Here is a 22,969-nt window from a genome sequence, read left to right on the forward strand (position 1 = left end):
TTTACCATCACTGCCGCCTGCTCTAACCCCTGTCATCCGTACCCCGCCTCCCTGGGCAGGGAAGAGGGTAGAGTGAGGTCTGGAGAGAACCTTTCTATTTCCCCGGGCATCCTAGTCTTTAATTCAGGAGGGCAACTCCCGAGGCGAAGACTGAGCATGCTCGCGGCCAGAACTGGCTGGCGGGAGCCGGTGGGCTTCGGGTCTCGAGCTGCTTGCGCCCCCTTACACGGGCCGGGCGGGCGGGCGGGCGGGGTCTGGCTCCTGGGCATCCGGCCCGGCCCGCGGGCTCCCGTCGCCGACTGGCGGCGGAGAGGGCCGAGGCTGGGGAAAGGGGGCGCCGCGCCTCCGCGCCCGACGCGCAGCCTCGGGGCGGTGCGCAGGGCTGCGGGGAACCGGGCCAGTCGTCGGCGGCAGGAACGGCTCTCCAGGCCGCGAGGGCGCGCTGCGCGCCGGGTGCCGGGGTCTGGCCGCGTCCCGGCGAGGGAAGGGGAGAAGCGAGGGCGCGGAGGTGAGCGAAGCCAGCGGGCGAGAGCCGAGAGCGCGGGCGCTCGGTCCTTTTTTGCCTTTTCGCAGTGGTGGCGGCGGGTCCTTTTCGCCAGCGTTGGCAGCCTTGCCACCCGGCCCCGCTTCACCGGGGCTGCCCCGGAAGAGGCCGCGGCCGGGCAGCTGTTGCGCCGAGAGGGGGGCAGTTGCGGAGTTCCATAACCATAGCAACCTCATCAGCACCACGGCGGCGGCAGCGGCGGCGGCGAGGGCAGCAGCCTCTCGCTCCTCCTCCAGGCAGCCTTGCTGCGGGGACCCGAGACCCAGCTCGCAGGTGCCCGGACTCCGCGGTCCTCCCATTGCCGCTGCAAGTGTTGGCGACTGAAAGAGGCGGAAAGAGCTGAGTGAGGGACCGAGGAGCTGGTGGCCCCGGAGGTGAGAGAGGGGAGCCCTGCAGTGGGAAGACAGGTAGGTGAGAGCGCTCCAGGCTCGGCAGCTGCAAAACTCTGTCCTCTGTGGCAGTGACGTTTCTGGAAGCGTGGTTGCTAGTTGGATGCCTTTCTTACTTAACAGGGATTCCGCCGCCGCGAAATGTGCTTTATCTCCTTCTGTCTCCACCAGTCTCTGTCTTCTAGTCTGAGGGCACATCTGGACACGTCTTGAGAGGGTACAAGGGGCAATCTGATGTGACTTGGTGGGGAGACGCTGGGTTAATGAGGTGATCCCCACGGAAGTCCCAGGTGGAGGCTGAGAGGGCACATCCCGACCCTTCTGCAGGCAGGTTCTCGGAGCCCTTGACCCAGAGCAGGCTGGGGGGAGGACCATGTTGGGAAGAACTGAGGCAGGGATAGTGATTCTCTGTGGTCCAGGCTGACCCTGTGGCTTGGCCAGGGGCAAGGGTGGGTGGTATTTGACACGGAAAGGGAGCAGAGCGCTCACCAGGTCTTGTTTTGTAAAGTCAGTTTCAAGCCTAGCAACTGGAAGGGATATTTAGACAAGGGGGAGTGGTAACTGTTACCATCTTTGGACCCAGGGTATCCCTGAAGTTTATCACATGATTGCCTTTGGCCATAACCGGTGGAGTGGGAATAGATATAAAATTATAAATGAACGGTCAAAAATTTCCCTCTTTTTTTCCCCTTAACTCATGTCTAGCCGTCCTTACAACTATTGTCAGCAAAATAAGACTTTCAGGGATTACAATAATACTCTTTGTCCCCTTGGCCAAAGAGGACACCAGCCGTGGGCAAACTATTTCACTTTCAAACAGCTAGAAAATTCAGCTTCAGTTCTCTGTTTGAACTACGGAGGCATTGTTTTTCCATCAGGTTCTGCTGTTCCTGATATTAGGGGATGTGTCAGAGCTGAGAGGCACCAGTGCTATTCTCAGAGGATGGACTGTTAACCTTGTCTGGAGACCAGAGAGAGGGGCAAAGGTTTGGGCATGATTCCAAACCCAGCTCAGCAGGGGTCAGGGCTCCAGAAGACTGTAGAGGAGGGAGATGAAGTTGGGTGAATAATTTGGGTCTAACGTCTCTTTTGCATATGGGTAAGTGGGTCTCTGGGTAATTTCTGAGATGGGCAGCCATTGACTTTTACAGGCTCTGTCTTTATACTCGGGCTTCTGGGGATAGTGATAAGTCCCAGTTAAAAGGCCATGTTCTTTAATTGGGCTTTTAATTTATGCTGTAGTTATGTTGCCTGTGGGGTTGTGACTTGACCAGCCTTTCATTTGGGATTTCTGTCTTAATGAGAATGATATTACTGTATTCCAGGCAGATGGTGAGGTGTAGAGAAAAGAGGACATGATTTGGGAGCCAGGAAACATTGATAGGAGCCTTGATTTCTTCATACACTTGCTGTGTGACCTTGAATTTCCCCACCTCACTGAGACTCCCTTGTCTCATCTGTGGAATGGGGATGCTAACAGTTCTTGATGCTTGCCAGGCTCTTGAGACAGTCAGGTGGGATGATGGGGAGGGTGGATGGGGAAGAACTTTTCAAAACCTAATGTCTCGTGCAAATAAAAGGAATTATCATTGTTTTCTAAAGAAACTCCCTTTCTCAGGTCATTTAATGCGCTTCAGCTATGAACAAGGAGTAGAAATATCGGTCAGTGACTCACAGCTGAAACCCTGTAGTCTGGTCCAAGATACACTCAGGGAAATATAAAGAGGGCTTTATCAGAGGAAACACAGCATGTCATCCTTGCCTGCAGATGTTGAAGGTCAAGGGCTTTGGCATCAAATGCAGTACTTATCTAGTTTGGGAACACTGAGGTTTGCTCTCCGCAGGGCTGGACTAGGCATTTTCCCCTGTGAACAGCGGTTTGCACATGGTGGGGACTCATTTCAGTGCTGCTTAGATGGATTCGTTGGACGCACATTGTGAGCTCGTTGGGGCAAAGTTCACCTTCACCCAGCTGTGCTCTGTAATGCCAGGTGTTTACCAAATCTTCGCCAGTTTGAAGGCTTATAGCTTGATGGCATGGCTGGACTGTCTTATACCATTCTCTGCTCTTTTCTAACCCTGAGATTGCTCACGCTGGTCTCTCTGCCTCAAATGGACCATTTCTCATTTCCTTTTTCTGTTCACGACACAACTCAAATGCCCCTTCCTCCAGGAAGCCTTTCTGGACTCTCCCCTGTGCTCCCACAGCACTTTGGACCTGCTCTGTGACAGCCTGTGCTGTGTCATGTTGTCGCTTGCATTTGTCACTCTGCTTCTAGATTCCATGCTTCCTGTGGGCAGGATCTGGGTTCTATTGTATCCCAATTGTGGTCCCTGCACCTGGCACAGCCGCTGTCGTGACAGATGGTTGTTGAAGGCGTGCACAAGTCTTACCTGCAGCATGACCGCCAGCCCCAGAAGAGGCTGCACAAAGGCTGACCGAGCTGCCTTCCTCAGTCTCAGTCTGTGCAGTAAGCCTGAAGGATGCTTGCTGGGTTGTTGTGCGTTATTTAGGGTCAACCCACTGAAGCAGAGTTTAGGCGAACAAAAACACATATTTTGTCTTAAAAATGCTCATATCTTTTTGAGCGGGTACTTTAGAATAACGGTAATCTGGTGTTGAATGGCCTTCCTATAGCATTTGCTGGAAACATCTGATGGCGTATTTTAAACTGAAAATGTACTTCTCTCCATTCAATATCTTTCCTTGATTTCAGCTCCAGTGTAATGGAAAAGCACATAGGCTGGATCAGGAAGGCCTAGATTTGAATCCTGGTACTAAGAGGACCCGGGACAAAGACTCATGGCCTTCCTGTTCTCTCATTTGTGAAATATGGTGATCCCTGTATCTCGAAGACGCCAAGCGCTAGGGATGAATGGGAAGCTGTGCAGTGAAAAACAATCCCAGTACCTTATTTCTTTTCATTTTTTTTGGTCCTAGAAAATGAGCAAAATCTCTGTGTCTGATTACACAACGTAAGACAAAGTGAGCTGGAAACACTGACTCTTACACTTGTTAGCTCTCTGTGACCTTCAGTGCCTCGCTTTGTCCCCTCAGCCATCTGCCTTGTCTCTGTACTGTTATAATGGCAGCTACCTTTCATGACGGGTTGGCAAGGCATACGTTATAAGAAAAGTGACATGCCTGGCACGTAATTCACGATATCTGTAATTTCCAAATGACAGATGTAATTGCCCATAATAGAAGTTCCAACTTTTTTGAGAAATGTCCCCAAATGCATTCTCTCTCTATGCCTGTGTTTCATTTATCTTTTAGAGGGCGCTGGGGGCAGAGGACAGGCAGGGGTAGAAAAGCTACTAATAGGAGGATGGTGGTTTCTAAGGGCCCTCTTTCCATGTAGGATGCCAGGAAACAGTGGAATAAGCTCAAAGTTTAGATTTGAGTGCTGAGTGCTCATCCCGACTCTGAAGCTAACTGCTCACAGGACTGTCGACCTGGCCTCCTCACCTTTGTGGGCCTCTGTTTATTCATCTATAAACAGTCTGGGTGATTTTGGTGGCCCCATCTTCCTGATTTCAGTGTTCCCATCTGTTAATTAATATTTGTCCTCACCAAGGTTACCTCTGTGGCCCTCTGGCTGTCTTTTGGGTCAAAGCTTGTCACTTGTCCAAATACTACATTTTAATGCACATGGCCTCAGCTGATAAAGAACCTGCCTACAGTGTGGAAAACCTGGGTTCAATCCCCAAGTTAAGAATATCCCCTGGAGGGGGTGGTGTGGCAACCCACTCCAGTATTCTTGCCTGTGGACAAATTTCAGTTCATTAAAAACTGCAAAACCAATCTGTATCATGTACCAAACCAATCTAAAATAAATCTACATGTTTAAAAAAAAAAAAAAAGGGATCTTGCCTGTGGACAAAGTCTACAGTCCTTGGGGATACTTGGGCTACAGTCCATGGGATCGCAAAGAATTGGACATGACTGAGCGACTAAGCACAGCTCATGCCTGTATACCCGCTTCTTCCCCACCATATTTCTCTTTTAGAATTGTCCCGTGGTCATGGGACTTAAGCAAGTATTGAGTGCACCCTACCATCTCTCCTTGTCCCACCCTGCTTCTTATCTGGCCTCAAGTAAGATGGTCTGCTGCTCTGTCCATCCTGGAAGATCTCTTTCATTAAAAATATAAGACATTGTGTGGATGAAACTCTGTCTTACCTGTGAGAGCTGGAGGGGATTCACAGATATCCCTAATATTCGCTGAGCTTCCCAGACTCTGGGTGCTCAGCAACATCAAATATTTCTGTTCAAGCATGAATCATTTCTAGATGGCTGCACACTGATTTCAGGAGCAATTCTCAAGGGAGGTTTTAGCATCACAAGTGAAATTGGCCAGCTGGGCCAAGGCTCTTTCCCATGGCCTTCCACCTCTGATGTGGTTGGACAGGCACTGTGTGTGCCCAGGTCAGGAAATTTGAATCAAGAGCCTGCTGCGTGTGACTCATCACACTGGGGCAGGGGTTTCACCTGTGAGCAAGGCCAAGAGCTGCCCCAGGTATTTGGGGATCAGGCATGGAAACAGAAGAATGAACTAGGCAAGGCTGGGTTCTGGAAAGCAAAGGGGAGAGACATTTGATACATTTCCTGGGAGGGACTGTCAAGAAAGTCTTCACAGAAGAGTGCGTTGTGTTAAGGTGCTTCAGTCATGTCTAACTCTTTGTGACCCCATGGACTATAGCCCACCAGGCTCCCCTGTCCATGGGATGCTCCAGGCAAGAATACTGGAGTGGGTTGCCATGCCCTCCTTCAGGGGATCTTCCCAACCCAGGGATCCAACCCTCATCTCTTTTGTCTCCTATATTGACGGGTGGTTTCTTTACCACTCATGCCACCTGGGAAGCCCTCACAGAAGGGAGAGGGCCTAAAAGAAATCTACAGAAATTTCCAAGTGGGGGGAGGGGCCCTCAGTAGGAGGTAACGTGTAAAGCCGTGGAGGCTGGGGGTAGTGAAGAAGTGATATGAATGGGCAAGGCTGGAACACAAGTAAAGCGGTGTCTGTTGAGGCTGGGGACAGAAGAGGGGCACGTCTTGGCGAGTCTTTTGAGGCCAGCCAAGGAGCTTGTCCTCTAACCTGAAGGTCTTGGGAAACATGGAGAGGTTTAGAAGTGGACCGACAACTCTCCCTAGCTTCAGAATAGAGTTTAGAGTCAAGAAGATGGTTCAAGCCAGAAAATATGATGGCCTCTCTGGAGACTTTTCAGATAAGAGTCTTGAATTTAGGACTTCCCTCATGGTCCGGTGGATAGGACTTCCTATTTTCAAGACAGGATTGATCCCTGGTTGGGGAACTGGGATTCCACATGCCACTGGGTGCCATCAGAAAAAAAAAGTCTTGAATTCAAGAAGGGGAATTAAGATGAAGAGAAGTGATGGATAGGGGATAGTGAGAGCAGGAATCCTAATGAGGGAGAGATGGAGAGGGGTCAGTTGAATGAACAAGCTACTTCCTTTGTCATAAAAATATCAGAGGAACACTGTAAGGCCTTTTGACCTTGAATGTGGGTCAATAGGAGGGAGGGATCATGGGCGACACTCAGAGGTTTCTTTACATCTTTAGTGCACCCAGCACCTTCATCTGTCACCTGAACGAACACAAGAGCCTCTAAATGGGCATCTCTGCTCCATATGTGCACCTTCACTATACTCTGCACAGGGCAGCTAGAGAGATCTTTGAGAGACTAAAATCAGATGTGATGAGAACACTTATTATCCCCCATCTTAACAAATTTCAAGTGTACAATACAGTATTGTTACCTATAGTCACCATTCTCTGAATTAGCTCTTCAGAGCTTACTCATCTTACAGAACTAAAACTTTGTACCTTTGGCCAAAGGCTTCCCAGGTGGCTCTAGTGGTCAAGAACGCACCTGCAATTCAGGAGACTCAGGTTTGATCCCTGGGTCAGGAATATTCCCTGCAGTAGGAAATGGCAACCCACTCCAGTATTCTTGCCTGGAGAATCACATGGACAGAGGAGCCTGGTGGGCTGCAGTCCATGGGGTCACAAAGAGTTAGACACAACTGAGACGACTTAGCACGCATGCACCTCTGACCAGTGTGTCCCCATATGCCCCTCCCCCAACCGCTGGTGACCACCATTGCACCTGCTGTTTCTGTGAGTTTGACTGTCTGATTTCACCTTTAAATGAGATTGTACACATTTTGATCTATATTGCTTAGCATTATATCCTCCTTTTATGTTGTTACAAATGACAGGGTTTCCTTAATTATTTTAAAGCCTGAGTAACAGTCCACTGTCTGCATCCACATCTTCATTCATTCGTCCACACGTGTGCATTGCTGCTTCTGTGTCTCGGCTGTTGTGAAGAATGCTGCAGTGAGTGTAGGATTGCAGATATCTCTTTGAGATCCTGATTTCAATTCTTTTGGACATACACCCAGAAATGGGATTGCTGAGTCATATGGTAGTTCTATTTTAAATTTCTTAAAGAAACTTTCATGCTGTTTTCCATAATGGCTGTACTGATTTATCTTCCCACCAACAGTGCACCAGAGTTCCCTTTTCTCCACATCCTTGCCAACACTTATCTTTTTTTTTTTTTTTTGCGCTATTGAGTTGTCTGAGTTCCTTAGATATTTTGTATATTAACTGTTTATCAGATATATAGCTTCCAAAATTTTCTCCTCTTTTGTAAGTTGCCTTTTTACCCTGCCAATTATTTCCTTGTCTATGCAGAGTTTTTTAGTTTAATGTGGTCTCACTTATTTAATTTTCACTGTTGTTGCCTGTGCTTTTGGTGCTGTATCCAAAAAGTCATTGTGAAGACTTGCATTAGTAACTTTCCCTGCTATGTATCCCTAGGAGATTTTTGGCTTCAAATCTTTTGTTCTCCACTTTGAGTTGATTTTTGTGCAAGGTGTAAGATAAGGGTTTGGTTTTATTCATTTGCATGTGAGTATCCAGTTTTCCCAACACCATTTATCAAAGAGGTTATCCTTTCCTCATTGTGTATTCATGACACCCTTGTCAAAGATTAGTCGACTGTATATGTGTGGGTTTATTTTTGCCCTTTCTATGTGTCTGTTTTTTACCATGACCATGCTGTTTTAATTACTATGGCTTTGTGATGTAATTTGAAACCAGCAAATGTGATGCTTCCAGCTTCATTCAGCAGTGAGAGGATTTTACAATGGGAAATGACAGACATAGATGTGTATTTTGGATTCTGGCTGCAGTAGAGAGAGTGCATGTGAGGGGAGCAAGTCAGGACGTGTAGAGATGTGATTGGAGGTCATCGCAGGAGGTAGTGATGGTCCTGACCATGGTTAAGGTCACAGAGATAAAGAAAGGAGAATAAACTTCAGAAATATTAAGGCAGTTGAACACTGGGAAGTATGGATGACTCAATATACAGTATCTGAAAGTGCAGAATTATCAAGGATGACTCCTAATTTTCTAATGGATTGGCCTTGATGTTGTTCACTGGCCTGGGGACACAGGGGAAGGAAGAGATTTTCAGGGGGAAATGATGACTTCTATTTTGGATAAGTAGATTTTTAGATCTCTGTGGAAACCCATGTATGTTTTATGCAATTTGAGTTATCAGTCAAGCTCAGAAAGGAGTTCTTGACTTGAATCTGAGCTTAGAAGATCATCAGCACATAGATGTTAATTGAGAGCATGGGGGGAGCAGTGATCACCCCAGGGAGTATATAGAATGAGGAAATAAAAGTGTTCTTTTAGACTCACAAGGTCGATAACACCGCCTATTCAACCCATTCAAAAAAAGAAAAAAAAATACAAAACACACATTCTAGAATTTCCTCTTCCCTTAAGGGCTTTTTACTCTGTCTCCATACTGCCGGCTAGGAAGTCAGCCTTGATGTTTCCAGGGCTCTTTCCCCTCATCCAGTCTTTTCTTTATAGAGGTCTCCCTGCACCACCCTAGTCAAATAGCCCCTCAGAGCTTGCTTCATTTTTCTCCATATCACTCATCACTGTATAACTGTTTTAATATTATTGCATATGTATTTGCTTGTTTAATTGATTATCTCCATTGAAGATGGTAAGCTCCGTGGTGCAGGGAGTTTGTCATGTTTATAGCTGCACCAAGTTCCTAGAAGAGATTTCCTGGCACTCAGTGAGCATAGAGCCCATATTCATTAAAGTGCATATAGAGGAATTAATACCAGGAATCTCCAGTAATAGAATAACACTCTTCCAATTAACACAAATACCCACAGTCCTATTTAAGTGCCGTTCCGAGCTCCTGATCATCAGGTGGGGACACTGAAACACTTCCTGGTCCCTTATGCACCCGCTCCCTGCAGGGAACCACCTCCCCTTCCTGTTTTCTCAGCCAACCCTGACAAATATCTTTCAAGTTTCCATTTAAATTAAAAAAAAAAAAAAGGAAAAATTTCTCCCGGTACTGAGATGAAGACAACCTGGGGATGAAGGTAGATGATTCCCACCCACTATGCTCTAGTAAATGCAGAGGTGGGTGTTTTGGCCAGTGAGGTGGGAAACAGCTCTGCTTGAGGCCAGCAAGTATGAGACAGAAGTGCAGCACCCCACTGTTCAACTTAATCTGGAAATAAAAGCAATGTGTTCCTGGACAATGGTTCTTAACCTTCATTACGTTGAGGATCACTTTGAGGATCTGATGAAATCTGCAGTCATTCTCCAAAAAACAAACAAAAAGAAAGAAAGAAAGAAAGAAACAACACTTTTATCAGAAGGGTTATGGATCCCCTGAAGCCCTTCCTTCCGTGGACCCCAAATAAGAATCTGTGTTCTAGGAGAGGGATGGGGTGGTTTCAAAGCCTACAGACATCCCTTTGTGGGCACCATGGGGTGGTGTTGTTCTCTGTTGATGCCTGAGCGAGTAGGTGCCTAGGTTATACATAAATCAACACGCATTTTAATGAAAGACACTTCCTAGAGCCGGGGGCTGTTTAGAATGTGACTGCCTTGGATCCGTTTGTTTTGGCCTCACCTCATGGCTTGTGGGATTTTAGTTCCCCAACAAGGGATCAAACCCCAACTCTAAGCAGCAAAAGCCTGGAATCCTAACCCCTGGACTTCCAGGGAATTCCCTAGACCTGAGACTGAATCCCAGTCTGACTACAGTGACCAACTTCTCTCTCTCTCTCTCTCTTTTTTTTTTTCTGGGACTGTTCAAGTTTGCAAACTAAGAGTCTGGCATCCTGGGACTACCCTCAGTCCTGGACAAACCTGGTTGGATGGTTATCCTAGTTCTGACATTTGTCAGCCAAGTGACCCCGGACAGTTATGTGGCCTCTGTGGAGTGGTCCCCCCTGCTTCCTGCCTCAGGTTCTGTGACACAGACTTACCTGTCGCATCCCAAGATGGATCTTGTACAGGTGATTGGTTGAGAGGCTGCTCTCAGTGAAAACCTCAGAGGGAGTGAGGAGAGCAGAAATAGGCAGGGAAGAAGGCAGGCGTAGGTGTGGGTGCCTCACCTAAGCTCAGCCGGATCTGCTTTCCATCCTGAAGCAAGCAAGACCATTCTCGTGGAGCCAACTCTGGGGGATCTGTCTACCCAAGTATTTCTGGGGCAGGCAGCTCCTGTCAGCTCAGGAAAGTCCTTTGGAGGACAGAGCAATAATGGGTTATTACCAGCCAACACGGTAACTCAGTGATGGGCACACACGAGCCTGGGGCAGGGGGCAGGGTGAAGCACCAGTAGGTCTACCACATTCTAACTGATGTTTCCACTTCTTCCCATTAGAGCTCCCTCCAAGTCCTCCTTTAAGACAAACAAACCTCCCCATAGCTGCTTCTTGGGGAGCTCACAATGTTCGGTCGCACAACCCTGTGATCCCCTTAGAATGTCTGTTCGCATTAGGCAGTTGTGTAAACATGACTAAAAGGGTCTCCTTAAGCTGTGTAATGCTTGGAGCCCAGGGAGCCCTGCTGTGGGTTCCTTTCCCCATTTAGCCACACCTTCTCCTGCTCATACATTTCTTAAAAACATTAAAAGTTTAGTTCATCATGGATTTTTTTGCATCAATATAATTTTTTTTTTTTTAGGTTTATTTTTGGCTATGCCACACAACATACCAGATCTTAGTTCCCCAACCAGGGATCAAACCCATGCTTCCTGCAGTGGAAGTGCAAGTCTTAACCACTGGACTACCAGGGAAATCTCCCCCTTACTCTTCTCTTAAGAGCATTGTAGGAAAGTTACAGTGGGCTGCCAGCTATGCTGGTGCCTATTGGACTGACCAGTCACAGACTGGTCTTTTGCTCACACATTGCTGTCCAGTCTCCATTCATTCTGGTCCCTGGGTCTTGTTTGCTTCAGCACCTGCCATTATCTTAGATGCCTTCCTAGTCAAGCTGAATGCCCCGATAGCACCTTGGCTTTCAGCTTCTCAGCTTGGATAGCTTTTCTTCTATTCCACTCAGCCATATATTCATTCATGTCTCATACTTGTTATAGACGCACCGAATAATGTATTGAACCTGGCTTCCTCTCTTTGCTTGCTATATTTTACACTTATATATTCAGTATATCAATAGTTCTCTATGCTGTACTGTAAGAGATTGTTGTTTATGCATTCTATATATAATAGTTTACATCTGTTAATCTCAAACTCCCAATTCATCCCTCCCCTGCACACCCCCAGCAACAAGTCTTTTCTCTATGTCTATGAGTCTGTTTCTGTTTTGTAGGGAAGTTCATTTGCATCATATTTCAGATTCCACATATAAGTGATACAATACAGTATTTGTGTTTCTTTTACTTTGCTTCATATGATAATTTCTGTGTGTGCTAAGTCATTTCAGTCATGTCCGACTCTGCAGCCCCATGGATTGTAGCTCACCAGGCTCCTCTGTCCATGGGATTCTCCAGGCTAGAATACTGGAGTGGGTTGCCATTCCCTTCTCCAGGGGATCTTCCCAACCCAGGAATCGAACCAAGGTCTCCCACATTGCTGGAAGATTCTTTAGTGTCTGAGGCACCAGGGAAGTCCAACCCAGGGAATCAAATCAGCATCTCTTTTGTCTCCTGCATTGGGATGCAGGTTCTTTACCACTGGTGCTGCCTGGGAAGCCCCATGACAATCTCTAGGTCCATCCATTATCCCTCTTTTCTAGGAGTTCCCTCCTTATGGGTCTATGGTATGTAATTCCAGCAGCGCTCTCCTGATAACCCTGCCATAACCTCAGCTTCTCTTGAGGATATTGTGTTACATTACCTGCACTGATCTTAGTTTCTTTAACTGTGAAACAACAAAAACAGGCAACTCATAAGAAGACGTTAATGAAAATTGAATTAAAAAATAAAGCAAACTCAACACTGTTGTAATACTTGACATGCTATAGGTGATTAATCAGTGTTTATTGTAAGTAAAGGCTCATTTGTGAACTTTAATGCCATCTCAGAGGGTGGTGAGGGCTTTCCCCATGACTCAGTGGGTAAAGAATCCACCTGCAATGCAGGAGACACAGGAGACTCAGGTTTAGTGCCTGGGCTGGGAGGATCCCTTGGAGGAGGATACGGCAACCCACAGTATTCTTGCCTGGGGAGTCCCATGGATAGAGAAACCTGGTGGCTACATACAGTCCATGGGGTCCCAAAGAGTTGGATACGACTGAGCGACTAAGCACACACACACAGAGAATGGTAAGGTTGGCATCCTGCTGTGAAAACTGAAGAACCTGAATGAGACTCTTGTTTGAATGGAACCTCTCTATGGGGTGGACGAAGGGAAATCCCTTAGGTGGAGCCTTTGGATCCTGAGTGAAGGAACTTGGAGATGTTCAGGCTTGAGGGGTCTTTGAGTGCGTCAAAGCATAATAGCACAAAGCAATAAGTTATGTTCCGAAGTGTGACAGTGAGTCATCAAGGAAGAACTAAATTACAGTCTGTAAACTCTGCTGAAAGAAGGCATGGGAGTATAATTTCTAAAATGAGTTACATTGAAAATTGCTAAAATTAAATATAAAAGTATTTGATATTTAAAGCATTTGGTATAAATCATCTTGAAAATTAATTTCTGGGCACACATCCTCATGGCAGAGGTATTACTACAGGGGAAGAGTGGATGACTGAACGGTGGTTTTTGTGAAACCTTATTGATTTTAAATCAGAATATAAAATGCACCGAAGAATAAATGGCCTTTTTCAGTTTGCTTAGAGGAAATGTTTAAATATAAGATTATCTTTGGAATCTTGTGCCCAAGGTAGAATTCATCAAGCGTGATTTTTTTTTTTTTTAGCGTGCTGACTGGTGTGAACCTTTGGGAGAATAAAATGAATATTAATATAATTGCTTCTGAATATCAGAATGAGATTCCCTTGGCTTTCTCTTTTCCTCTTTCTTTCCAAAAACATGCATGTATTGGAGACAAAAAAAAAAAAAAAAGATCATCAATCCTTTTAAAGTGACAGGCAGATATTGAGTTCTATGTAGTACAGATGAGAGAGACAGGAAGCTGTTTCGGAATACCTTCTCTGTGCTGGTGACTGTCATAAATATTTCCCTGGTGATAGTTTTATTTAATCCTCATGCAGGAGGTGTTACTAGTGATCTTTAAAGCCGGAGAGACGCAGGCACAGAGAGGGGGAAATCACTTGCTGAGTCCCACAGATAGCAAGAGAGGAAGCCTGAATCGTCCCTGAAACTGGCCTGATCCCAAGGCTTATTCCTTTTCAGCCACCCCATAGGCGTCCCTTGTGAAGGGCATTTAAAATTAAGCTATAGATCATAAAAGCAAAGCAAAACAAAAGACCAAAAGTAAAAGCCCAAAACTACTCAGTCAAAATATTTGGCTTTTAACCATGCAGTTGTTTAAACTTGGGAAATGGAATTGAGCTTCTGTTTGACTTGGAATATGAAGAAGATGAGAAGAGGATTTGTTTGATGACCTTTAATACAGGTCTGCTTCCAGCGTCTTTTGATTCTGGATTATGCATGAAAAGGATACAGCATGTTTACTTGAAAAGACACTTCTGGAATTAGCGGCCTTTAAAAAAAAGAAGAAAGAAATCTAGAGAAGTCTGTGTCTTCTTTAATTGTGTAGGTAAGCAGTTTGAATTTTAAGTGTTTGCCTTTCCACTTTATACTTAGTTGACTATCTCCATCCAAAATGAAAGAAAATATGCTTACTGAAACAGCAGATCTGTCTTGCTTTCTTTGTGTGGTTTAATTGCACATCCTCCTGGAAATTTTCATTCAAAATTCAGTGATTAATGTACGTGTCAAAACTTCTGGGATGTTAATTTATACATCTAAACTTTAAATCAATATGTGCTTTAGGATAAATCTCATTTTAAGTTAAAACTGAGGCTGGGTTGGCGCCCAGGGACATATAATGTGAGTCATGGCAGGAATGAAGTGTGCACTGTGCTTGAGGTTTCCTTTGCAGAAAATCTTGGGGTCCTGATTGTGGTTGCCAGAGAGATGGAGAGTGAATACACACAGACACACATGCGCACACACACATAAACATCTGCACACACCCCCCACATCATACCCTGACACGCTTTCATCTGGGCAACTTCTTCATTGATTCAGATTCACCTCAGTCATCATCTCTTGAAAAACCTTTCTCCATCCTTCTGAGGAGCTTCCCAGGTGGCTCAGTGGTAAAGAATCTGCCTGCCAATGCAGGAGATGCAGATTTGATCCCTGGATTGGGAAGATCCCCTGGACAAGGGCATGGTAACCCACTCCAGTGTCTTGCCTGGAGAATCCCGTGGACAGAGGAGGCTGGCGGGCTGCAGTCCACGGGGTCCAAGAGTTAGATATGACTGAGCATGAACACTCTTCTGAAGGCTGACTCCGTCATCTTCTCTGGCCTCCCACAGGAGCTGGATGTAGCTTGACCACAGAATTAAACCCTTCAAGGCTGCTGAGTGTGACAGTGAGGCTCTGCTCAAAGCCTGGCTCTGCTCCTGGTGACCTGTGTGCCCGTGGGCAGATTACTCATCCCTGCTGTGATTATATTTATGCATTTATAAAATTGGGATTAAAAAAATAGTATCTCTTGGGGCTTCCCTGGTGGTCTAGAGGCTGACTCTGCACCCCCAATGCAGGAGGCCAGGCTTACCTCCCTGGTCAGGGAACTAGACCCCACATTCTGCAACCAAGAGTTCGCCTGCTGCAAGTCAGGATCCCACAAGCTGCGCGGAAGAGGGAGGATCCTGCATGCTGCAGCTGAGACCCAGTGCTGCCAAATGAGCGAATAAATACAATAGTGCTGCTTTCAGATCTTTGTGAGGATTAAAGACCAAATATTAATATAAGTAAAATGTTTAGGATGGTATCTGGCATATTGCAAGACTCAATAAATGTTACTGTCTGCACATCAAACATTGATTTAAGTCCTTCTTTGTCTCTTTCTTGGGACAGAATCTGTTGCTTTATCTGTCAAATAGAAGGGTAGCAAGGCCACTTTCCTCATAGGTGGCCTGGACAATATGCCCACCTCAGGCATAGGGCTTATAAAAATGCCTGACACAGAGCAAAAGAATTGAGAAGGAAGAGCCATTTTATTAGTGAAAGAAGTTTACTCAAGCATGTACTTAGGGCCAGGCCTCATGCTACATTCTGGAATCTTGTTGAGAAGACAAGACTTAGTCTCTCTCTCTCGGGACTTACATTTTTGCAGTGGGAGAGTAGGGGAAGGCAGACACCCCGGGCAGTAGTAACTTGTTTTATTTCTTCTTCCAGACGGTGCACTTGAACCTTCATTCATTCATTTACTAATGCGTATGTACCTTCAACACGTATGTGAACACTTTCCCTGAACCAGCCACTTGACGTGGATTTTCTCTTGGATTCCTCACAACAGTTGTATGAGCTGAAAAGATTCTTTCTAGACCATTTTCACAAATGGAGATTCTGAAGCTTAGAGAGATGGAGTAACTTGCCAGAAAATTGCACAAATGATCACAGTTAGAGTACAAATTCCAATTTAGGGCCCTCTGATTCCTAATCCCTTTCATGAGGCTGAGTTATAAAACAGGAATGCTGGCAAAGTGCTCACAGAATGACGGGAACGGAAGCAAGTGCACTTGCTTCTCTGCTGCTGCTGCTGCTGCTGCTAAGTCGCTTCAGTCGTGTCCGACTCTGTGCGACCCCGTAGACGGCAGCCCACCAGGCTCCCCCGTCCCTGGGATTCTCCAGGCAAGAACACTGGAGTGGGTTGCCATTTCCTTCTCCAATGCATAAAAGTGAAAAGTGAAAGGGAAGTCGCTCAGTCGTGTCCAACTCTCAGCGACCCCATGGACTGCAGCCTACCAGTCTCCTCCATCCGTGGGATTTTCCAGGCAAGAGTACTGGAGTGGGGTGCCATTGCCTTCTCCGTTGCTTCTCTAAGGCTCACTTTTTTTCAAAACAAGCAACTTTTTATTGGAGCATAGATAATTTACAATGTTGTATTAGTTTCAGATATACAGCAAAGTTTTTAAGTTAAATATATGTATATATATTATTTTTCAGATTCCTTTTCTTTATGGGTGATTACAAGACATTGAGTAGAGTTCCCTGTGCTATGCAGTAGGTCCTTGTTTATCTACTTTATACACAGTATATATCCATTAATCCCAAACGCCTAATTTATCTCTCTCCCACCCTTTTCCCTTTGGTAACCATAAGTTTCTTTTCTGTGTCTGTAAGTTTATTTGTATTTTGTAAATAAGTTAGTTTGTATCATTTTTTCGATTCTACATGTAGGTGCTATCATAGGGTATTTGTCTTTCTCTGTCCGACTCCACTTTAGTGTGATCATCTCTAGGTTCATCCAATTGCTGCAGATGGTATTTCATTCTTTATGGCTGAATAAGTACTATTCCATTTATATACGTTCCACACACACGCACACACACACACACACACACCCCACATCTTCTTTATCCATTCACCTATCGATGGACATTTAGGTTGCTTCCATGTCTTGGCTATTGTAAATAGTGTTGCTATGAACATTGGGGTCCATGTATTTTTTTTTGAGTTCCTCATTTTTTTCTGGATACATGTCCAGGAGTGGGATCACTGGGTCATATGGTAACTTTATTTTTAGTTTTGTAAGGAACCTCCATACTGTTCTCCATAGTGGCTACCTGTCTCCCTATTTTTAAAACAAGGAGGACGAGGAGGTGACTCCTGTTGTTGTTTCTGTTGGGCTTTCTTCCACTAAGAAATAATTTCAAGTTTCTTTTGAATTTGTTCCTTTTCTGATGCTCTCTTTCCTCCCCCCCCCTTATTTCTTTCGTATATACTGTATTTATTCTTTTAATAGAGGCATTTGCTACATATTTTTTTTCTGTCATATTAGAATGTGAGCAGTGTGAAAACTGAATCTATTTCATAGTTCATCTTTCTTCCCAATGCTTTCATACCATTTAGCTCAGTTCAGTCGCTCGGTCGTGTTAGACTCTTTGCAACCCCATGGACTGTAGCACGCCAGGCCTCCCTGTCCATCACCAACTCCCAGAGCTTGCTCAGACTCATATCCATCAAGTTGGTGATGCCATCCAATCATCTCATCCTCTATCATCCCCTTCTCCTCCTGCCTTCAATCTTTCCCAGCATCAGGGTCTTTTCCAGTGAGTCAGTTATTTGCTTCAAGTGGCCAAAGTATTGGAGCTTCAGCTTCAGCATCAGTCCTTCCAATGAATAGTCAGGACTGATTTCCTTTAGGATGGACTGGTTGGATCTCCTTGCAGTCCAAGGGACTCTCAAGAGTTTTCTCCAATACCACAGTTCAAAAGCATCAGTTCTTTGGTGCTCAGCTTTCTATATAGTCCAATTGTCACATCCATACATGACTGCTAGAAAAACCGTAACTTTGACTAGATGGACCTTTGCTGGCAGAGTAATGTCTCTGTCTTTTAATATGCTGTCTAGGTCGGTCATAGCTTTTCTTCCAAGGAGCAAGTATCTTTTAATTTTGTGGCTTCAGTCACCATCTGCAGTGATTTTGGAGCCCAAGAAAATAAAGTTTGTCACTGTTTCCATTGTTTCCCCATCTATTTCCCATGAAGTGATGGGACCAGATGCCATGATTTTCGTTTTCTGAATGTTGAGCTTTAAGCCAGCTTTTTCACTCTCTTCTTTCACTTTCATCAAGAGGCTCTTCAGTTCCTCTTCACTTTCTGCCATAAGGGTGGTGTCATCTGCATATCTGAGGTTATTGGTATTTCTCCTGACAATCTTGATTCCAGCTTGTGCTTCATCCAGATTTTTTCCAAATTTGCTGGCACATTGTGTGTGGTACTTTAATGGCATCATCTTTTAGGACTTGAAATATCGCAGCTGGAATTCCATCACCTCCACTAGCTTTGTTCATAGTGATGCTTCCTAAGGTCCACCTGACTTTGAACTCCAGGATGCCTGGCTCTAGGTGAGTAATTACACCATTGTGGTTATCTGGGTCATTAGGATCTTTTTGTACAATTCTTCTGTGTATTCTTGCCACCTCTTCTTAGTATCCTCTGCGTCTGTTATGTCCATAGTGTTTTTGTCCTTTACTGTGCCAGTCTTTGCATGAGATGCTTTCATACCATAGGTGGACTTTAAATGCTTATATCATTGAATCGTTCAACTAGGATTTTATTGTACTGCCCAGTGCAATGACCCACGGAAATAGGGTGATCCCAGCATGTCAAGGTGCAAATGTTTTGGAACAGGATGGATCCGAATTACTGAAGTTCTGAGGTTTCCTCTGAGCCACCAGCCCAGGCTGAGAGCTGCTCATGCAGCCTAGCCGCCCTGAGCTGCGCACTGGTTGTGAATGGCCACTCAATTCTCTCCAGCCCTCACTTGTCTCGAGAGCCCCCATGGAAGTTACACAGGAACATTAAATTCTTAAGAATGGAAAATCCAGAGCCGAACTCCCAGAGGCCCAAGGACATCCAGTTCCAACTACCAGCTGCATTGTTCAGCCTTGTTTATTATTAGCCCAGTCCTGCCAGCACAATTGATTCCACCGAGAACCTTCTCAGAAAGCTCCTGCCCCAGGGTCTCACTGTGCTTGGAAACAGACTGTCTTAAGCAGGCACTGAGTCTGCTTAATGGGGTAAGCTCCAGGGGAGAAATATCAGGGGATATTTTGGTGGGAAAATTAGGTATCCAGGGATACCATTATGATTTCTGTATTATTTTAGGCAGGGACTTCAGAATGCTTTATAATTTAGAACTAAGAATAAACCTGGATTTCATTTGATTTCTACATCCAGAAAATATTACTGGGTACTTACCCTGGGTCAAGTCCAGGGCTGAGGATTCAAAGACACAATCATTATCATCCCAATAGCTAATATTGATTGAACTTATTTAGCAGGCATTGTGATAAGCACTTTTCATACATTATTATTTTTAATCTGCAAGGTGCTCTACTCTAGGATTCCATTAGGATTTTATTCTGCACACACCCAAGGGTGGGGCACTTGTTAGAGTACAGAATGCTATGGTCGCTTTAGGCTTATCTCTATACATTATTTTAGTAATTTGGAGAAGCTGAAGGTCACAGCTTCAGTAGATGGAAGCCGTAGATTTAGAGGTACCTTTAAACACATGTTGAATGCCTGATAGCTCTCTGGGTTTCAAGTTATGGGGGAGGAGGCAGATGATTAATAATTTGAAAGTAATTTACTAATTGCTGTAAGAAAATCAGCCATGGGGTGCTGTCTGGAATTCAAAGGAGGGAGGAGCTATCAAGGAAGACTGTAGAGGAGGTGAGCCAGCCTTGGTAGACTAGCTTTATGTCTCCAACTAGTGGGAAACAGTATTCCACATCAGAAGAACCTGTGCAAAGACAAGTTCCTGTGGAAAGAAGGGTTTTTTAGGGTACTTGCTAATGGACCCATTAGAATGATTGGGACTCAGAGAGCATGTGGTGATGAGGAGGTGTTAGGAGATGAGAATGATAAGGTATGTGGGCTCTGAGATGAAAGAGCTGTTATGGCAGTGGGTTGGGATTTTACCCTGTTGGAGAATGTATTATATATAGTTGTGTGTCAGCAAAAACTGGGTTTAGCTGTGACAATAGACACCTAATGACAGTAAGTTATCCAAATGGAGTTTTATGTAATGACATCTGGCTTCTACCACTGGTTGCAGGAAGACATCAAGGACACAGCTTGATGTTCTGCCCAATTTCCTGCTCTGCCATCTTTAGCACGCAACTTGCTTTTTCAGATTCATGGTGGTGGGGTCTTTTCTCTAACATCAGGCATGGTGTCCGTATTTCAGATGTGTAGGAAGCAGGAAGGGGGAAGAGTGAAAGACTCCTGTCACCAGGTCTCTCTCTTTTGTCAGAAAACAATTGCTTTCTCATAATCCCATCCAACAGGCTTCCACTAACATCTGCTTGGTCTGAACTAGGTCTTGTGACCCCTACTGATGAAAAGGGTGTCTGTAGAGTGCTTATTATTGTGGTATGTGACTGAGCCAGATAATGCCAAAATTCCATTTAGAGAGAAAAGGAAGTTTTTTTTTTTTTTTTGGATAACAAATGAGAAAGCGCCTGCCATTAGGAGTGACGTCATCAGCTTAGGTTTACAGAGATGGCTTTGGCAGCTGTCAAGTGGCAGACCTTGCAACCGTGACCATCAAGTAGGGCTCAAGTGAAGAAACAGGGAGAAAAACGAGGATAATAGGATAGAAGAGAGGAAGTCCGTGGTGATGTAGAAGCCACATGAAGGAGCGCTTTACCCTGAGTGGGGCAAGGTCTGGGTAGGAGTTCCCAGAGGATGTGATGATGGGAGGGATTGAAGGAAGAATGTGGGTTGGTGACAAAGAAATAAGCACAAGCAAGACAGCTTGGAGGAAAGAGGAACAGCCCACATTAATGATGGGGATTTCACTCTGGCTTAAGAGCCTCCTGCCTGTCAGGAGCTGTTTATCTCATGTAAAAACTGTGTAAGGAGAGCTTCTAGGATGCCTGAAAACACACGCTTAGCACAGGAGTCTCTAAGTTCAGAGAATTCCAAAACAAGGCACCCCCATCTGATACCCAGACTTCTCCCAGTCCAGATTCAGTCTCCCCAGCAGGAGTCATTTTACAATAGGCAATATTGTTTAGTGATAGAGTTCACATCATTATCTGTTTCCAGGGAAACAGACTTAGAAAGCTTAACCAGTGGTCAGATTCCTAACATAGGAAGGGAGAGATTTGCTAACCTGTTGCTCAGAGCCCTTTAATTTGTGAGTTGTTGAAAAGCCCTTGGAAGGGTTTTTTGGTAGTGGATACCTTGATCAGATTTTCTGTTTAGAAATGACTTCTGGACTCAGTGGTGGATTAATGAGATAGGACCATGACGGTCCTGCATAACTACATGGGAGGCTTGTTGTTTATGGAATATTTTATTTTTGGCTGTGCTGGGTCCTCCTTGCTGTGCAGGCTGTCTCTGGTTGTGGCAATCGGGGGCTAGTCTCCAGTTGCAGTGTTCGGGCTTCTCACTGTGGTGGCTTCTCTTGCTGTGGAACAGGGACACTGTTCACTGAACAGGCTTCAGTACTTACGACTCCCAGGCTCTGGAGCGTGGGCTCAGTAGTTACGATGCATGGGCTTAGTTGCTCTGCAGCACGTGGGATCAGGGATTGACCCTGTGTCCCCAGTATTGGCATGCAAATTCTTTCCCACCTAGCCACAAGGGAAGCCTTGTTTGTTTATTTTTAATGGGCTTTATTTTTAGAGCAGTTTTAAGTTCGTGGAAGAATTGCGTTCTCCTGTATTCCCTGCCCCCACACGTACACAGCTTCCCCTACCATCTCCATCCTGTACTACAGCGGTAGGTCAGGTACAACTGGTAAACCTACATTGACACATTCTTGCCACCGCGAGTCCACATTTTACATCAGGGCTCACTCTTGATGTTGTGCATTTGGAAACATTTGTAATGACGTGTATCAAATTCATTGTGACATGACAAAATACCATTTTACAGTCATGCAGAGTGTTTCCACTGCCCTAGGAATTCTCCACTTCGGCCTGTTTGTCCATCTCTTTCACTAACTCCTGGCAACTGACCTGTTAACTGTCTCTAGTTTTGACTTTTTCCTGAATGTCATATAGTTGGAATCACACAGTCTGTGGCCTTCTCAGATTGGCTTCTTTCACCTATTCATATACGTTTAAGCTTTCTCCATGTCTTTTGACGACTTGATAGTTCTGTGTTAGTGCTGAATAATATTCCGTGTTCTGGATGTACCATGCTTTCTGTATTTATTCACCTACTGAAGGGCATCCTGGTTGATTATGGTTTTGGTAATTATGAATAAAATGGTAAACATCAGTGTGTAGGTTTTCGTGTGGGCGTTAAGGTTTCAACTCATTGGGTAAGTAGCGAGAAGCAGGATTGCTGAATCATATGGTAAGAGTGTGTTTTGTTTCATAAACTACTGCCAATCTTCCGAAGTGACTGTTCCATTTTGCATTCCCACCGGCAGCAAATGATAGTGCCTATTGCTGCATTTCCTCATCCTCATTTTGCATTTTCAGGGTTTTGTTTTCCTGGTTAAAAATGATGGGTCAGTGGAGACAGAGCAGGCAGATTCTAGAACTACCGCGGATTTCACGTCGACAGATCTTGGTGATGGGTTGGCCTTGGGTGTTACAGAAGTGTGTTGAATCTTGGATGACTCTAGGGTTTTAGTTTGGGCGACAGGATGAACAGTGATGCTACTTGCAAACACAGAAAAGTGAAGGACCAAGACAAGCTTTCACAACCACAATCTGGCGTCTTGGTACGAGATATCCATAGAGTGTGTGGATGTTTGGAGAGATCTGGGTTGGTGATAGAACTACAAGTGTTATTGGCATGAAGATTGTAGTTAAATTCATGAGATCTGATGTGACTCCCTAGTTAGAGCATTTTGGATTCTTTCCTGTAGAAAGAGAAAAGACGAGGACAGGAGAAAGAAGTATGGATGGTACAGAAATCAGCTTCACTTGGGGTCTGGAGAGAAAGGCAAGCTCACAGCAAACAACATAGTATCTTCCCGGAACTTTGGAGCCCGGCAGAGCAGATACGGAACTGGATTATCCAGTTATTTCTGGCTCCCTGT

At 45.2% G+C, this 22,969-nt stretch overlaps 1 protein-coding gene across 5 annotated transcripts in view; it reads left to right on the forward strand.

The window, feature by feature from the left end:
* The first annotated feature begins 394 nt into the window (after nt 1-394).
* FAM135B (family with sequence similarity 135 member B) overlaps nt 395-22,969 on the forward strand; it is a 264,335-nt gene continuing 241,760 nt past the window's right edge. For 2 of the 5 annotated variants that reach the window (XM_070802404.1, XM_070802408.1), the window contains exon 1: nt 395-508. The gene's annotated coding sequence lies outside the window, so the exon portion shown is untranslated. The other 3 variants (XM_070802409.1, XM_070802405.1, XM_070802402.1) reach the window with 3 other exon arrangements.

Source organism: Bos indicus, chromosome 14 (assembly GCF_029378745.1).
Source record: "Bos indicus isolate NIAB-ARS_2022 breed Sahiwal x Tharparkar chromosome 14, NIAB-ARS_B.indTharparkar_mat_pri_1.0, whole genome shotgun sequence".
In the NCBI taxonomy this organism is placed as follows: Eukaryota; Metazoa; Chordata; class Mammalia; order Artiodactyla; family Bovidae; genus Bos; species Bos indicus.